At 33.4% G+C, this 15,963-nt stretch overlaps 1 protein-coding gene across 1 annotated transcript in view; it reads right to left on the reverse strand.

Annotated features, from left to right (window-relative positions):
• The window catches only part of LOC124367963, a 443,446-nt gene extending 429,667 nt beyond the window's left edge, over positions 1-13,779 (reverse strand). The window contains exon 1 of the mRNA XM_046825197.1: positions 13,758-13,779. The gene's annotated coding sequence lies outside the window, so the exon portion shown is untranslated. The remainder of the gene's footprint in view (positions 1-13,757) is intronic.
• Positions 13,780-15,963: the final 2,184 nt, after the last annotated feature.

The raw sequence follows: 15,963 nt of genomic DNA on the forward strand, positions 1-15,963 counted from the left end.
CTTTTGATTTCGCAACCTAATTAGTCGCTTTACTTTAAACATATTCTAAATAACAAACTTAATTCAAACCTTTTATTCATTACATAAATTCAAATTCAACCATAACAATACAATAGCGCGGGGTTTCAAAAGTTTCCTATCAAATCCGCTAGATCGCATGCCAATGCAGTTCTATGACTGCTCGCTTAGGGACCCAAAAATAGAAAATCAATTAGGCAAACTATTTTCATGCAGTGCACGTTTGCAGCGTTTTAGAATTTGCGGGTCGTTGCAAGAATAAGGGCATTTAAGGCGATTAAATCGTAAACAAGTGTAGTGTAGTGTTTTTGTTATATAGGCGCCACATTCATACTTCTTTTTTGCATTCATACCAGTGTTTTGTGTATAGTGTTTTGCCATTAAATACCCTGAGACTTGCGGACAAGTTACCAATATGGATCGAATACTTTGGAATGAAACGTCCCCTCACGAGAAGCTAAGTCTCACATTTCTTATTAATACTCATCACTCTTAATATACATATTTACATACAACATCCTATACATCTTACATCTACATGAATTTTAACACTTCAAATATATCCACAAAATTCAAACTTCAATATTTTGACATACATACAAAAGACAGACACAACTTTTCACATTTGTTTCCTATATTACAAACAGTCAGGATCAACTTTGTCCTCATTTCTCTTTATACTAAGTCTATTTACAAATTCTTTTTCTATATTTTATTTCCCTTGACACATTCGTTAAGAATTCACCACCAAACAGTTAACTTCCTGGATTTTATCTTATCTTTTAAATTTGGCAGCAAGTGGTTCCTTAAGCTAGGGATGCTACAAAGTTTTTTTTTATACAGAACAGGTCTTAATTGGTTTGGTTTCAGATCTACAATATGAACTTTTTTTTACATTCAAAAACATTTTCAGTGTGTTGTACAATACAAGTTACAGGGCTTAAAAAATATAGAATTCTATAAATTCCTACATATTTTGGTGCTAATTTTGCACAAAACTTTTCTACCTTTTTGCTTAAATAGTGGGTTCTAATCCATACTAAGGAATGCAACTTAAAGGATTTTTTTACATTTTGCTTGCTCTGAGTACTTTTGTCTATTACTGTTATGTGCTATATAGGCTACTCCTTTTTACATTCACCACAGCTCTCTTTAAATTGTTTACAACAGTTTCCTTGGACAAATTCTCACCAATTAGATCATTTAGCTTCCATAAATTAGATAAAGCATTATTACAGGAATGATTAAACATTAAATCAAAGGCAGCAAAACCTGTGCTTTCATTATGGGCGGTGTTTAAACTTAATTGTATATAGCCTAGGTCATTATCCCAATTACTATGACAGTTGTGATAGAAACTACGTAATAATGTAGATATGTTTCTAATATGCCTTTCTGATTGGTTTCCATTAGCCCTGTAAGGCGCTAGTCTACGGTGTTCAATAAAATTCTTAAATAAGAACTTCTTAAAATGCAGTGATGTAAAATATGCAGCATTGTCTGACACTATTATTTTCTCATTACAATTGAATTTAAAATAACATGAATCTCCATCAAGATCTAAAATTAATTTGCTATTAGATATAAATGGGTTTCCCAATACAATGTTCCATTTTAAGTTATCCAATACAATAAATTTTACTTTCCAACAACAAATTTAGAAATTTTTATCTTAGCATAACAGTAACCAAAACATTTTATTTCAGTGTTATTTGCAGCAAAAATTCTATCATCTGACTTCATTAATTTAGAAACATTTTTTATTCAACAATAGGCTATCATAAAATTCTTTACTAATTATATCTCTTGTAGCACCAGTATCTAATAAGCAGTTTGTGTTTTTACATTTTTACCCACTATAAGCTTCAATTAAAGGCATATTGTTACACTGTCTAACATTTAGTCTTAAATTAGGTTTTCTATAGTTTAATTTACTCCAATAATTTTTAATTACCTTACCATAGACTCTCATAAAATAGTGTTTTTCTTTTCTTACTGTAGTACGGTATTACTATTTATAAAATTATTATTCTTAAACTTCTGAAACCCGGGGAGGGATATTTTTAGGTGTTGTGTGTAATACCACTCCCCTATCAACTAGTTTTTTGGATTCCTAAAAACAATTTTTTTGCTAAGTGACCAGGCCTATTACAATTGAAACACAACTTTGGGTTTTTAACAGTAGGCCTACTTCTTCTAAGTTCAACATGTGGTGGATACATGTTGTTAACATATGTCTTACTTAAATTGTCCCTTAAGTTATCATTAAAGGTTATATTGTTACTAGCTATACACACATTTTCCAAATCTGTAAAACAAATGGGATTGTTTTCAAAATTTAACTTATTTCTATCTGTAGGCTTAAATACCTCTTTTTATACAAGTTACCAAGTCCTGTTCACTTATGTTACACAATAAAACTTGACTGAGCTCTTTGATGTCATAGATGTATTCATACAGTGGCTCATCAAACCTTTGTGGCCTATAAACTAAATCTAGTCTCAGTCTTTCAATTAGGCCTACAGGGATAAAAGCACTAATTAATTCCCTGTGTAGAGAGTTGACATTTGGCATGACAGACTTACACTGTATTATTTTGGCTAAAAGTGGACCTTTTGCATAACATGGTAACAATGCTAAAATTTCATTTTCTGATAGGCTAGTTTCACATTTTAGTTTTAACAAAGTTTTTCAAAAAGTTTATTAGCTCAGGTACTACTACTAAGGCATTTGTTACTGTAAAATTTTGTAAATAACATTCTACAGGTTGTTTAACTTATTAAACATATTTAAACCAGACATAGGTTGACTAATACAATCATTGTTTGCATTATAAATAAATAGGCATTATAGGGCAAAGTGGGGGTACTGGCAGTAGGCTGTGATATTGTTGGTGGTTGTACAGAAATAGGGCCTATTTGTTCTTTCACTGCCTGTTCCATAGCCTCATCTTGTTCTAATGATTCATTTAAATTGGCTTCTAACACTTTAAGCTGTTCTAGGTTCACTGTAGGTAGCAAGTTTTTAGCTAACTGTTGTTCAACATTTACTAGCCTACACTTTAAAGCTGATAAAGTTTCACTATGTACAGAACTTAGTTCTAGCTGGTTGTCTAAAAATAAACGGTTTATTAAATGTTTACACTTTTCTTGGAATTTGGTGATTTCTAAAGGTGAACTAGCACTGTTCAATTCACTGCACCCATGTTCTAATAATATCACTTTTTCACTGAGAAGTTTTACTTCCTGATTGTGGTCTATTTTTAATAGGCTAACTAGGAGTAGGTAAAATATTGTTTCTCAAACACTGTCTTAAGGACTTTCTGAGTTCATTTACTGTACTGTCACTATTTAATTTAATACCTCTAGATATCAGTTCAAATACCAACTCATCTTTAGACAAAAATATTCTATTTTAATGGCAGGCATTGTGGCGTTTTCACTCAGTTTCACCCAGTTGATGGCAGAGTAGGCACATCAATAGCAGATTAGCGCAATAAAATTGTGTACCGTATGACGATAACACATGGGGGTGGTGACTTCTGAGGTCGTAGTAATAAATACTAGAAATACAAAGTGTACTTATAAGTTCAGTTTAATTACGAAAACTTAAAAGCACCACTTTTAGATGGTAAAAGAAAAGTTTATGTACTGCCACGTTTGCTGCCAATTAGAATATAAATAACTAAAAAGTATATCTTCTAGGTGGGCCTAAAATATCCAACGTTCTATTGAATTATGCGTACGACGTTTTACTTTACAAAACAATAATATTTCACTTCCCTTCACAATAGGTAGACTCACAACCCGGGTGTCGGCGTCTTGGCACGAGACATTGAAGCTGTAGTCTAAGAACGGTTATTTCTAGAAGAGGAGTAGAAGTTGGGAAATGGTAGCCATCTATTCAAACAACACGTGAGATACATCAGCTACGTAAACTCGCCTAAAACAAATTCGCGACGGTATTAGCCATTTAATGATACAAATTACTATTTATAACAACGTGCTCGTCGCCATAAGGACGACGCCACAACCTTTTATCTATCTCCATCAAGCAAATAAAAGATCTTCAAGGGTAAGTTACTTTACTAATCACATCTTTACTTTACGTTACATTCATTTTATACGTTTGGCATCAAAGGGCTAAATTTAATAATACGAAAAGATAAAATTTTACTTACGGACAAAGCGCGCGAGGTCTAATCGGTTACGTAGTTGGGCTGCTACAAAGGGTTAGAAGAAAAAATTCATACGCGTGCCAATTAGGTAGTTACTCTCCGCCCAATAATTTAGTTCCGGAACATTGGATGTAAAATAATATTATATTATACTGGCTGATTAGGTTGCGAAATTTACATTGTATGAAATTTAATTAACTAATTTACGGTACAAACACGACCAGCCAATGTCGGTCACAGAGCAGAGTGAAATTCGGAAATTTTTTACTAGGTTTCCGGTAGTAGGCAGGGCTGGATTTACATATGGGCTGAACGGGCTATAGCCCAGGGCGGCATAATTCAGGGGGCGCAAAATTTTGGTAAAAAATTAAAAAATAAATTATTCCAAAAGTTAAAAACATATGAAAAAATTACTTGTAACAAATTTGTAAATTGTAATTTATTGAACAAGCATTCGCTTAATGTATTCCATTTTATTTCGTAGTCCTAACTTTAATTAAATATGGTATGTTCCGGGACGCGTCAGTATTCGCCCGCAAGTAGTCAGCCATTAGCTCTGAGCCTAGGGCCAAGTTAGTGTATTGTAATTCCTAAATATATCCTCTTTTATTTGATTGTCAATCCAACAAAAATGTTTCTACTTTTCTTTTTATGATTTTTTAGTAATTTGCCAGTTGATAAATGTGACATCTCACATTTTATGGTAAAAACAATAACTGCAACTATATAAGAAGCGTAATTTCAATGTTGAAAATTCAACCTTTTTATTTGAGTTTTATTACAAGCTTAGCGTGGCCGAATCGCTGGTGACGGCGCGGCGCCAGCAGACCCACAGCGGTACCAAGGTAAGCATACATGGTTGTGGGGAGGGCGGCAAATTGTGGATAGCCCAGGGGCGGCATATCTTCAAATTCTCCTCTGGGTAGTAGGGCTACATTTTATTTACCGATCACAATTTAATAACTTTACATATAACTTGTATAATAAAACTATTTTACACTACTGCCAATAACACAGATGAAAGAGACATAAAAAGGACAAAAAACCGTTTTGGTCAGAAGTAAGTGCCCATTGACGAAAGTACTCGTACTTAAGTTATCCACGGTTGACATCTTTAATTCACACATGTACACATTCTTTAAGTACACACTTAGTGGTCAGTAGTACGCATGTAGTGATCACTCGCAAGTTTTCAAGGCCAGAAGTACGCACTTAGTAGCCTCTCAAGGGTCAAGGCCAGCAGTACGCATGTAGTGATCACTCGCAAGTTTCGAGGCCAGAAGTACGCACTTAGTGGCCTCTCAAGGGTCAAGGCCAGTAGTACGCACGTAGTGATCACTCACAAGTTTTGAGGCCAGAAGTACGCACTTAGTGGCCTCACAAGAGTCAAGGCCAGTAGTACGCACGTGGCGGTACTAATGACTGGAACCTAGCGTCAAAAGGGGCTCATTAAAGGGCACAATACTTTCTGCTGAAGGGATACCCTTCCTGCACTACTCTCTCCCCCCTCATTCACCAACTCGTACCCGTCACGGGTGGCGGAGCGTTAGAATCGCGTAGCTAAATCGGCATTTACGCTGTGTAAAATATAAATACTTAACATCCAAATTTTGACTTTAATTAAACCGTTTCGGATTGTTGAAAAATTTTCGCTTGTACTTTTTCATGGATTTGTTACCGAGACTAACTAACTGTATACATGTAGCCACTTAAATAATTTTAATCGTGCACCAAAATTAATGCGATCTAATTATTCTTTGAATTCAAAATAAACATTTGAATATTAGAAATGTAGCCTCATTAAGTACAAATTTACTTGAACCTCTACACGTGCCTGAAGATGGATTCTTCGAAATCGTAATATATGTAGATTGTAATAATAAAAATACAAAATTGTTTAAAAATGTATTCTTGTTAGTAAAACACTTAAAAATGTAAGTACGGTCTAATTAAGATCCATAAGTGAGGAATGTTGTCAATAATTTTATATATTTATAATTTTTTAAAGATAAACTTTTGCTAAATTTTAATAATAATTTTCGAAGACGACACTTTAGAAACTTAACAAATTCCAAAGTAGACTATACAACTGCAGTTTACATGCGAACGTTTGCTTCTGCCGCTTAGTGAAACGTCCTGCAATCTGATCACAATTGACTCCTGGAATCTGGAGTAATGTCCGCCTGAAGAGATCCAAAAAAGTAAGCATCAAAGCAAATCAAAAGGAACGTTTTGCAATCGTTTCAAGATCAGAGACACCAAGCCACAGACAATAGATACAAAGTAAAGTGTAAATCTAGGTGGATTGTGCGCCTGATGAGACAATGAGAAAACCTCTTCTAAATTACAACATTCTGTTACTAATGATATTAACAAAACGATGTATCATGACTCTGAAACTTTTTCATTTTAACAGCATTTTTATTTCCTCGGTCCTACACGATGAGCTGGATCTCACTGTAAAAATAAGAACGTGTCGCTCGGAGAGACAAGTTAATTCAATAGGCATAAACTAACTGTCAAAAGTGCTCTACAATGTTGGTTTGGTCAGTTATCGTACTGTTGGTGACAGTTGACAGTTCAACCATGTAACTTGCTCTCTTCCCCCCTCCCTCACCCCCACCCATTCCCCTCAACTGTGGCACAACATTGTGATGTCGCTCATTGTAACAATGATCATTGTGGACTGCCCTTTCACCTTTCACCACTGTACGTGGGTGTCCTATGAATCGTTATGGGGAAGAGACACTTCCCCTCCTAACATGAATTTATCACTTTACGTTTACATACAGAGTGTCTCGAAAACGTAGGAAAGAAATAACGATTCTACATTATCATTTTTTTAACTGTTTTCCACCAATGATTTCTGAAAGGATTAAATATTTAGTTTTAGTTACTTACGTTCTATACTTTTTACAGAATTTATACTGTTTTTATATAATAAATCAGAATGATTTAATTAACAGCATTCAATAGCGGAACTTCTGGAAATAAAAGTTATATATTAGAATCCTAGACGCAAAATAAATATTTAATACTAATTATATTCTTAATCTACGAGAAACGAAGAATTTAATTAAAACATTGTAAATAAGGTTTTTTCTACATTCTTAGGGATAGGATTTCTTTAAGAACAGGTTGTACTGGCAACCACCCTGATTTTCACCCTTTAATAAGAACGTTCCACGTTTATGGCCTTAATTGTGGTCGTATAGATTAGAAAATAGACCATTTTAAAATAGGACCAATACCCAACCAAAAGCTTTAAACTTCTCTATTCTGGCTGAGTATTTAGAAAACATAAATTTCAAAGTTTTGTACGTAATTTTAGAAACATTAAAGAGCTGTACACTTTAAAAAATATATAAAAAGCGTCTGTAAGATATGGACAAAACTTAAGGTCGTAAAAGTAGTCTTAAAGATTAGAAATGACCTTATAGTTACCTCACCATAAAACAAAATTATTTGAAAATCAGAGCTTTTATGCCTGCATTCGTCTTTTCTAAGTCTTTAATTCAAAAGCGTTGCTGATGACAGGGAATTCCTGAATAAACTCAAAAATTTCCTTATTTTAAAAAGAATACTACAGTGTTCGAGAATACCTAGGAGAGAGAAAATGTAGACCTCCATAATTATTTTATCTTATTTTAGGTTTTATTAGTAACTCTGTATTGATTTATTACTTTTATATACCACATCGTATGTAACACATCGTAAAATCTCAATGTCATTTCAATATAACCGGGTTTTAAAAAGTAACACGGCCTTACAAAGGCCAGTAGCAACGTGCAGTAAACTGAGTGGTTGTTACAACAGACAGTCGCACGGCCGCGGCAGCGGTGTCTATAGACTTTGCCTTGTAGCAACAGTGTAACACCGCAGTATGGTTTCCCTGAGTCAGGCTTCTGTAGCCTCAACTCCCAGGGCCGACATTATATCGGTCTAAGCCACTGAAATACGCACCTGACCTACTTTATTAATTACGTAAAACAATACGCTGTCTTAACGAAAAAGGCGTCTGCACTAGCAACGAGAACTGTGCTAGCTTACAGGTCTACCTTGAGATGTACTCAAATACTCTAGCTTTATCATTACTAGGAATCGATGCTATAAATCAATTGACCAGGTAATCCAAATCAGCAAATAGCTGAGGAGTCAAACACCGAAATCGCACTCCAAAATTGTTGAGACCATCACAGAGATCATCAATTTTTGTTTTGTTTTTTTTTTTTTTTGCATTCACAGTCTGAGATCCAAATCGATATTGTTTGAGCATAAAACATAGTTTTACATGAAATTGATAGAAAGATTTCTCCTAAGAAGAAGATCGATCTTCAGCCGCGCTTGTTTTAGTGGAAGGTGGCAAAAGGTTTAAAAAATTATTATTTTACAAAACATATTTTGTTTAGCTAGATACGCTTAAAATTGATCGCAAAACACATAATAATAATTATATAATAAAAAAAGAACTAGATGAAAAAAATTTTCTGCCAACAATCGATTAGCTGATACTAATTTAGTTTTTACTTACATGTCAGAATTAGCCAAATGTAATCTGAGAACAAATTATAGTTCTAAACCCTTTCGATATCCCCACTTTTTGACCTAACCAAAAATAACACAGAGCAGCCAACGATCGATTCCTTTTGTAGTGCAAATTCCTCTATCTTCATCAAGAAAATGGAGGATGTATGCTTTTAGAATATTCTCGTATTACGTTTGGGTCTTATTTTAACTGTTTTAACATAAAGCTGTCTATTCATCACTGGAAATTTATCCAGGTTACTTTCTTCTCAAGAAAAGCCGTGTGCTATACAGGGTTTAAATTATGTCCTGATACGCCTGGATATATTCCAAACGGAGCGGGATATCGATGTACAACCTTCTTCTTCTTCTATAGGGCGGCCTATTGCCATGCCACTTAAGCCTCAAGGGCCTTTTGCGCACCCCGGAAGCACACCATGAGGCCTACCAGTCTATGATTTCAGTAGTTCCACAAACCGCCGAAAACAACCTCTGAGGTCCTCCTGGGGAAATTCACCACCCTTGTCCAAACTACCAAAGTTGGCATACTGCTCCCTTGCTATTGCAGGACAATCATAGAGCAAGTGTTCGGCAGTTTCATCCTGCTCATCACACATTCTACACAACTTTCACCAAAATTGTTAAAATACTTTTTTGGAATTTTTGAATGATAAAAAATGTCCTCCCCTTTTTAAAGAGGGGTAGGAGAGGGATAAGTTTAAATTTTCAAATAGCAAGCACTATCTTGTGACATTTCATTTTAATGGCGTATTTAATAAAAACACAATTACATGAATAAAACATCTCTACGACATTTCTAGCAAAAGTGATCTTAAAAAGTATTTTAATAAGTATGGTGAAGGTTTGTACATCGGTATCTCAATCCATTTGGAATAGATTCAGGCGTATCAGGACTTAATTTACACGCTGTATAGTAATTTAAAGGCGCTTTATCTTCCAAATTAAATTTTTATTATAAAACTCCTCTCTCGTCGTAATCCGGGAGGGGGGGGGGCATTAAAAATATGTATTAAAAATTATTACAGAGCTACCGTAATATATTGACATCTCCTCATTAAAAAAAGTCACTGTGCTATTTTCTTGACTTGTCAATTTTGTGATAACCGATTTATTCACCAGATCAGTTCACGCCCACAATTTAAGACATGCTTGTCGTCATTTTAATTTTAATACATCTTATAGTGGGTTCAACTTGGCTAAATTGCTACAGGATACTCAGTCCATTACGGGAAGAATTATGACACCTTTAATAATAAACATACCTTCCTTGCGTTGTTGTCTAAAATGAAACAATATTTAATTCTTACAATAAAGTGAATTAAGGTGTACTGTAGATGCACCACATAGAACATTAAAAGTTGACATAAACTGGGGACATTTCTATACATAGGTGTCATAATATATCAGCCTTGCTTGTTTCTCATACATGTTTAAATCATTGTACTGTAACACGCAGTTTTGGTGTAGAGAGAGCTACAGTGCTCATGTATACAATGGGATATGTTAATTACTATAATAGTACAGTGGTATTATTATAAAATATGTGGGAAAAATAAACATAACATTCCTCAAATAAGTTCAGAGAAATCAATATGATCCATTATTTCAGACCTAAGAAATGCTCAGCTCTTAAAAATTAATTCGTAGACATACAACTCTTGGTATCTATACAAAATTTAATAAAGGTTGTCTTGAAATCAAAATTAAATGTATAGGGCTAGCTGAACTATTTATCAAATAACTTAATGTGCAGTTTTAAGAAGAGCCAACTGTAATTAAACTATCACTTACATCGTTGGGGTGTACCTCATAAACGGTGTTAAACCTCTAAACACTCTTTCACCATTTTTGGTCGTAGAGTTACAGTAAACGTCAAATTTTATACATGTGATAAATGAGCATCTAATCGCTTTTTTGTAAGGGTATATTTTTTTAGGAAAATCTAAAAGGTACAAAACTAACATTTTATCAAAAAGCAGTAAACTTATAGAAAAATCTAAAAACTATTACTTTTGGATGCGTATTAATATCAAAATATTGAAATCACACATCTCCTATCGCCGTAGAGAATAAGAAGAAGGTCGTAAAAGTCTTAAAATTTAATATTTATAAAATCAAGATGGCCGCCTCTCGGCTATAGTGAAACAACCTAGAGTGTTCCCTCATAAGAACAGTGTTGAATCTCATGTAGGTTTACGCCTTTATATTTGGTTTTATATTTATGCTTCTTATCTCATTTTTAAATATATACTTCATACGTATCCAATCATCCAATTACTTCTTTTGTTTTCTTTAAAGTGTATACTTTTGTGTGTTTACACGATAAAGTACAACACGTTTTTTTTTCTAAACATTTTTTTAAATTGGAATTTAATTTTAAAATTAAACAAATCAAAATTAAACATATTCCTTAATTATATGACCACAATAAGGTCGTAAAAGTGAATCGAGTTTAACATGTTCATACGAGGCTACAATGAGTACGGACGCTAGGTCAGCTGACTCTAAGGCTTTATCTTATATCGTTTTGAGTTATGAGAGGTTTCTCATTGTAAAGGTTCCAAACTCTTCTTCGCTTTTCTCGTTATGTGTAAACATTTTTGATTATTTAAACTTACATATACTGTGTATATAATAGTTTGATACGTTTTCTGAATAGACAATACAAATATTGAAATATCCAAAGATTGTTTTGATGCTTCTTATGAAATGTATAATAAATATTTATTCCGTCAAAAATACAAGCGCAAATTACAAATAACATAAATGGAATTACACTTCCACAGTTCCAAGTAGCGTGGCAAGGCAACAAAAATAAAATCATGAAAATAAAGTCAGTCCAGCTTGTGATCGTCCTTTGATAAGAGGAGCACTTCTATCTAGATCGCCGTCTGCGTTCCTCCGTTATCACAATACACTAACAGTATGTCAATAGTTCATATCTTATGTCTAATATGACATTTATACAACTGAAACATGAAACCAAATGGAAAATTGCCTTTAAAATAAAATTTGCACAGAAACATGACTTAATATTCAGGTTTTTAGTCTATTTTATAACCATAAGTATTCAAATTCAAATCTGTATTTTTACAAAACGTTACACATTATAGCAGTGCTATAGTAACAGGTGATATTGTCCACTATTATAAACTGTATTAATCATACAAGTAGTATTCGTCGATATAATATTATTCAATTTAAGTGCTAGCATAAAAATTATATTATTGTTAGTGATACTGAATAAATATGCAACAGATAAAAGTAATGGAATATTATGGTATTAAATAATAAACATAAAATTCAGATAGACTTAATAAACTTAACAATAAATTTAACCAATTGTACATATTTGCCAAATTTTGACAAACTTCAGGTATGACATTTCATAATATATCGGAAAGCCCCACCAGCGCCATCGAAGAAATTCGTCTACTGAGTAGAACATGCCATCCAGGAGGAGCTCACGGAGTCTCTTTCTGAAGATTGTTATTGATGGTTCGTTTTTAAGGTATATTGTGAGTTTACTGTAAAGTTTTCTTTCCATATAGCCAGGTGTTTTTTCGTAATAAGATGTGTTATGAAGTGGATGGACCATATTATTTCTATGTCTTGTAAGGTAGGATGATTGAGTGTAAAAGCTTTGGGGAATCTGAGAGGATTCTGTTTTACAAATGATAGTGTTTCATAGATATATATGAATGGGAGCGTAAGTATGTTTAATTTTGAAAAAAGAGATATTTGCATGATGATCTAGCAATTAGCAATTACACGAATTATTCTTTTTTGGATTTTAAGTATATTATGCATATCTCATGCACATCTTAATAATGAGATATAAATCTTCGACACACAATACAAGATTGAAAGTGTTAGAAGTTTCACACTATTCTTACGGAGCTGAAATCAAGATGGCTGCCAGAGCAGCCGTCCTTAATAACGCGTTGAAGAGATTAAACAACAATGAGTACGGTGGGGAAGCCGCGTTATTTCATCGGCACTAATTCTCTGTCTGAGACGTTAGATGCTCGAACAGTCCTGTAAACACCTGAGCCCGAGACAATGGGTGCTGCTCCATTATGTGCCTCAGCATCTCCTCCAGCCGTTAAACCTTGCTGAATACACCGCCGGTATTAAGGTCATACGTTGTGCACGAACCCTACATCATCTCCAGACTGAGGGCTGTGGGTATACATTATCCTCGGAATAATTCTGTAGTAAGGAATGTGTTATTGCTATAACTCAGTTATTGACCAAAGAGATCAACATGTCTGCTAATACCATGGGACGGAGTGTAATATTCTTATACCAATGTAAAATTTATTTATTAAATATTTATAAGAGACAATATTGCGAAAATATTTTAGAACTTAATCAGTTATGGCAAAGTAAAATTGATGCAATTTATGTAATTTCTCAAGAAAGGGTCTGCGGACGTAGGATGACACGGTGAGATAGCAGGTTTTTCTGGTATTCCAGTTTGTTAGCGTAAATTTATTGTTTTTATTAGTTGATCAATGCTTGATAAATTTGATATGAGTAATATGACCTTAATTTATTACTGATAATTTATTACAATTTATTATGAATGAAATGCATAAAAAAATTTATGTAGATATTATGATGCCAAGAAAATTCATATGGAAAACTTATATTATTTATAATTTTTTATTATGAAAAAGGTCAAGAATGCCATACTGGTGTTAAATGCAAACAAGGCAAATGCGTTGAAGGGTTTACCTACTTTAAAATTAAAGAAGGTTGTAATAAATAAAGTTAAGAGAATTGATATAAATATATCGAATAAAACTGTTTATATCAAGGTACTTGTTTGGGAAAAAAGTGTAAATTATATTACGAACATTTTAGGTATCAGTTTGACACACAAACACAAACATAAAACATATACTAGGTTAATGTTGTGAAGTATTGCACAATCCTGAATAAAATCAATTTAATCAACAAGTTAAAAACTTATGATCTATGATGTGTTTGAGATAAAAAGAAAATCACATACCAACTTCGGCGTACTCCACAGCACAAGATTTCGTTCCACGATGATGACATCATGATGGCAATGAACAACTTTTTGAAATTCACTGATTGGTTGTTTCGCTCCGAAAATTTAATTCGGATAAAATATTAAAATAATTAGTTTAGAAAAATATATTTAAAAATTTTGGCCTGTGTGAGTAATGTGACGGAATAATTAAGTTTTGAATAATTTACATTGCAAACCTTGTAATGAATCAGTGTTGAAATGGGAACTTGACATTCACAACCAAAAGCTCAGAAATAATGAGTGTTAACGATTGGCATAAAATTAGAGTAAAAAATTAGTGTATTGTTATATTTTAGGAAGCAATATAAGCGGAATTCGTAGTTAAATTATACAATCGGAATCAAAAAGTATTCAAAGTAGGAGACTAGGTATATTGCAGAATTCCAGGACACAGACTTAAATTGCAGAATAAATATGGAGGACCATTTAAAATTGTGGTGATGATATCTGATTGTAGTTACATAGTGCAGCATTCAAACGATTTAAGCAAAATAAAGGACGATTTAAGTTGCCATGTCCAGGACTTGAAAGGAGTTTAATATAATGGAATGTCTACAGTTTATTCATGGGAAGATGGACAATTACTTTCTCTTTCAGGAAATATGTTCCAGGATTGAAACAGTTATAAATTATAAATGAATCCATAATAATCAAGGTATAAAACTAAACCTTGAGTATTGCGTATTATTGTGTTTTTATTACAGGAAAGAATATAAAATAAATAACAAGAAATGGATGACAGGAATGAAACGGAATATGGGACTCAGAAAAATAGTTTAATATTTTAATAATAATGTTGTATTCTAATGAGATCAACATTTGTTTAGAAATAAAAGTCCTACTGTGTTATAGATTACAGTATATATTTCTTACAGTGTTGGTCATGTTGAAATGAAATGACATTAAAAATTAAATTAAGTAAAAGTTTCTTTATTTATACAGGCAAAGTTAGAGCCGCATGGAATGGTTGGTATTTTTGTTGTGAATTGGATGCAAGTTAATGTTCGTAAATGATACGAAGCAACTAAATCGCTGTTTTCCCTTATGTTTCATGTATTTATGTTTGTGGAATGAATGTGAATGAAAGAAATACCCATGGTGTACTGTTTCGTGTAAATAACAAAATAGTTGAGTTTAAGTTTAGTGACCGATTGGAAACCACGATAAAGTATACTGGATTATTTGAAATATTTTGACTTTATGAAGAATTTTGAATACATTTTAAACGATTTAGATGTGAAACAAAATTATTCACCAATCTTCGAGCTCCGGTCAGGTAATAAATTACAAGAACTGTACGCTCCAAAACGTAGTCCCTTGGGATAACTGATTCATGTAGAACGTACAAGATATGTGATGAACACACTTCACTATTATAAACCATTTAACACACTTCACCAAACCACTTCACAATGCGATCACGACACGAGAAGGAGAGACGCGGTACAATATACAGCGGGATACGGAAACACTGCTGCACTCCCGGTGGACATCCGTCGACATGACCTAGATCTTGGACTTATCAGCTGTTTCAGGAAAATCAATAACCGGTGGACAAGGGTCAACTGATTATCGCTCCTGACTTGATAGTGATTAAGGTAGAATTGTTGTATGGCAGGGACGTGGAATTGAAACAACAGATAATGGACAACAGTCTTCAACACAAACAGAGACACTCCCTTTTTATTTTCTTAGTTTTTGGATAATGAATTGTTAAGGATAAGTTACTAAATTGGGGTTTCCATTATAAATGATATTATTAAAATATGTAACTTATTAAACAAAGGGGAGGGGGATAAATGTAGCAGATGCTAAGCAATTAAAAAATTATTTATTAAATAGGAGAAAATATTGCACAAATATGAACTTATTAGTGATGTCAAAGTATAGGTAATGTATTTTCTCAAGAAAGGATCTGCGGATGTAGGATGATGCAATGAGATAGCAGGTTTTTCTGAAATTCCAGTTTATTAGCGTGATTACAATAGGGGTAGTTTGAAGATTACTTTGTTCTCTCTGGCCTTGTGATTGGATAGTTGGAGGCTAATCAAAGGCTTGGATTTTACTGGAAGGGGAGATATAAAATAGCTACGACACGCGTTCTCGGCGTCTTTTTGGCGTGTTATTTTGCGGTTAATTGAGTTGATGGTTTTCGTCTTTT

The sequence above is a fragment of the Homalodisca vitripennis genome, chromosome 8 (genome assembly GCF_021130785.1).
Source record: "Homalodisca vitripennis isolate AUS2020 chromosome 8, UT_GWSS_2.1, whole genome shotgun sequence".
NCBI classification, from domain to species: Eukaryota; Metazoa; Arthropoda; class Insecta; order Hemiptera; family Cicadellidae; genus Homalodisca; species Homalodisca vitripennis.